This window comes from Egretta garzetta, unplaced genomic scaffold (genome assembly GCF_000687185.1).
Source record: "Egretta garzetta isolate BGI_Z169 unplaced genomic scaffold, ASM68718v1 scaffold527, whole genome shotgun sequence".
Lineage (NCBI taxonomy): Eukaryota > Metazoa > Chordata > Aves > Pelecaniformes > Ardeidae > Egretta > Egretta garzetta.
Window position 1 is genome coordinate 524,709 of NW_009260359.1, and position 3,946 is coordinate 528,654.

Below are 3,946 nucleotides of genomic sequence, written 5' to 3' on the forward strand. Positions count from 1 at the left end.
GGGGGTTCACACAGCGGCTTTTTTGTTGTTTTTTTTTTTTTTTTTCTCCACATGCTTTGTTGACCTTGTCCTGGCACAATCCCCAAGAGGAGAAAAAAAACATAATACTTTATAATGCCTTTCAATTTTCAGCTCCTGTGCGACACAGCAGCAGCCATGGGAAGAGAATGTTTATTATCAAGGCAACAAGTTTTTATGATACTCGATTTGTGAACTTGTTGGTGAGTTAAAAACAAATTTATTACATTCAGTGAAACACGTCCCTTGCAAACGGTGTAAGAGTGTCTAAAATACAATTGTCTGTTGTTCACATGACAGCGTGTGGTTGGCAGTACTCACATAAAGGAGAATTTCCAGTCCTCCTCCTGAAGAATTTTTTGTCATAATGTTGTAAAATCAGGGCTAGAGGAAATAAAAAGATTGGCTAAATGGCAAAGATTGTGATAGGTACTTAAATGAATGCTGCAGTGGCATTCTTAAATTATGTGTCTGTGTTCATGTACGCGTAACCTATGAACGCTTTCCACTCTGCCTTCTTTTTTAAAACGTATTAGGTTACTCTTCTTCAGGGTCTGCCTTCCATTACCTAAACCACTAATACCAGAGATCAGACTTAGGAAGCCTGATGTGAGTTTGACCCCTAAAAAGCTAGGTTTTGGGTCAAACCTGTTATGACGGGTAACAGCCAACTTGATACAACTCCCCTGGTGTCATCAGGCTTCCTTTGCCTGCCCTCCGCAGCTACCAAAGCCAGCAGGGGTTGTATTTGTGTTGGATTACATTGCTTCGGTGCTGGTGCCTCATTGCAGGGGCTCATTGCTGAAGCCAGGCACCGCAAGGTGCTGAGCAAGCCCTGGGGGAAAGCATTACCGTCTGCTTCTGCAGAGACCGACCTCTGTGGGAGACCAAAAGCTGAACGAGGCAGGCTCATGGACTGACACAGCAGCGCTGTTTCTGTGTTCTGGTTTGCTAATTAACTCACTGTAAGCAGCAATATGTCTTTGCGTACAACATCCCTATCTAACCTATGAATGCAAATCTCAGAATTATTGGTTGTTACATCGGTTTCAGATTAACCTCATCCAAATTTTGTCAGCCTTCTGAGTTTCCCATACTGCTGCTTTTTTCTTTTTATCCCCTGTACAGAGATTCTATATATTTCTGACGGGAATACCAGTGGCACTATTCATAACATACGTCAACATCTTCATTGGTGAGTGCGCTGTCACGACTGGGTACACGGTCAAAATTATTAAATGCAAACTAAGCATGCTGGATAGAAAAAAGAGATCTTCCAAGGCTTGCACTCTGGAAGACCATGAAATAGGCCTAACAGTGATGGTAATATTGTATAAGTACATAGAAGATGTTCCCAGTATTTTTATTTTTCCGTAGTTGCTGCTCTTTTTCTAAAAGCTTTCCGCATTTTTTTTTAAATGGACAAATTCCATCTTTTGACAGTCATTCAAACATCAGTGAGGTTTAGTGAACAGCTCTCCTGTATTCAAATGAGGAGTCTCTATGACCTTGTTTTATGTGCTTCGTTAAGAAGGCTGCATACGCAGAAACTGTCACTTTTTATCTAGCAAAAAAGCCAAAATTCTGCTTGGCAGTATGAGTTTAAATCTACTACTATAATAATATGGAATTAACTTAATAGAGAAATTAGGAAAAATCCATCCGGCTCATACACTTTAAAGGGCATTTCTGTGGACTTGATCTTAGTTACCTCTCCTGTACAGCTGCTGATTTCACCCTTTTGCTGTGTGGCTTAAAGTCTGTGACTTAAATACTTGTAGTGTGAAGTGTCTGGAGAAATTGCAAGTCCAATTTTTCTGAACGGAGCTCGGATTGAGGGATTAAGTACTCTGCGTGTGAAATAATGGTCTTCCCTTAATGTGAAAAGCAGAATATAAGGTACTTCAGGAAAAGATACGTGTGTGAAATGTTCCTCCCCTCCTTTCCTTGTCAGGTGAAGCTGAACTTGCAGAGATTCCCGAAGGTTATATTCCAGAGTACTGGGAATACTACAAAGTGAGTGTAACCTATAAAAGGGTGGCACGTTATGGACAGCCTCCCTCTTGATGGTGCTTTGGGGAGTAAAACGTGTAGAGTATGAGAATGAGGATGGCAATATCCCTGCCATTGGGTGTCAGGGTAGTAGAACTCGAGTTGTCCAATTATGGTTTTGGTAAACTTGCTTTTTTTTCAGCTGTACGGAACGTGTGTGTTGCTGTAGGAAATCTGGTTATTGACAGAAGTAGATGCAAATGATCTGTAACTTGATGCAAGTAAACTGCTGGAGCCATGTGCCAAGAATTTGTCTCTAATATTCCTAAATAGTAAGAACAGTCTTCTGGTCTCTTCGCTCTTGGCACGTGGTTTTTGTCTTTCTTTCTTGCTCTGGAACTACAACATCTTAAGATACTGGAGTTTAAAGTGACATTACTTTCTTCTGTATTGTTTGCTAGCGTTGTTTGGAATTGAAGATTTTTATAGTCGGAAACTCAAGGGTTCTTCATTTCATTGTATTTTCTTAAAATTAGTCCCTGGCTTCTTGATGCAAGCACTTTTTTGGTTTTGATCGGAAGTAATTGACTTCAGCAATACTGTTATGACCGTGTCAACTCATTTAGACCCTCGTTCCTAGTGAAATGACCTCTATGTGGAAGCAAAACTTTAAAATGTTACCGATTATGGTAAGAGGCTCGGAGTCCATTTCTGTGATTACAGTGGCAGTTTAAGGAACTTTACTTCAACAGAAAGAAAATAGATCACATGTCTTCTGTTAACTTTTAATTTTGCTACGGAATAGTTGTCTGGAGATTATCTTGGCATTAAAAATGGCAAAAGAAATACAGCTTTTTAGGGTTCTGATGTTACAAAGAGTTGAGTTAAGCGTGGTTTTAATTTTACTATTATGGTTTGAATGGCAGCACCCATAGTGTCGATGACATGTTTTCAGGACTGGGAACGTGCAATGTGATTTGGTTATGCTGACATTTCTGCTTGGAAATCGCATGAATAATCTGCTTTTATATTCTCCAGCACCCTATAAGTCGCTGGATAGCTCGTTACTTCCTTGACCCCCCTGAAAAGAACTACGAGAAACACATGGCTTTGCTTGATGTTGAAGCGAAGAAAGCTGAGCTGAGGTATGTTATGTAGTCGAGGGTTTTACAATACTGATACATACTGTGGTTGACACTTTTATTTTGCTTTGCGTACCGAGTTGGATGCTGACGTAACGTGCTTTTGCATGTATCGCTTGACCCTGGGCACTTGCTGCACTGGCTGGTGGCAAAGGGGACGTCACAGCATCAGTAGTCCCTGCCTCCTCAGTATTAAGGCTACCAGAACTGGAACGACCCGAGGGCAGCCTTGTAAAACACCAGTGTCTCTTCCAAACAGCTCATATTTATAAAGGAATAGCTCTGTCTTCCCGAGTCAGGAAACGGACAGCTCTTTGCCTCTGCTAATGCTCTCAGCTGAACTGGGTGGCTAAATGATGGTTTACAGGCCTGGTCGTGTTCCCTGCTGCTGTTGGAAAATTTTGTGGGCACCAGCGACACTGTGGTACTGAGTTTAGTCCATACGTAAACTGCAGTGGTAGAAGAAATTCTGGGCGCCACAAACAGTTACTATTGGGACCAAGGCATCCTTCTACCATCATATTTACTTCTTATTTTCTTGCTTCTATTTATTTTTAGTTGAAAGGTGTATCAAAACTGTCTAGCCCCTTGTTAGGTGAGACCTATGACAGAACTCCTGCAAGTAGTTATTATTATTACTTATTTTATTATTAATTATATTTTTATATTTATTTATATAAATATATTTATTTTATTATTATATAATTATATATAATTATATAGATAATAACAACAATATAATTATATTATAATTATATATATATATAGAGATAATAAATATAATTATATTATAA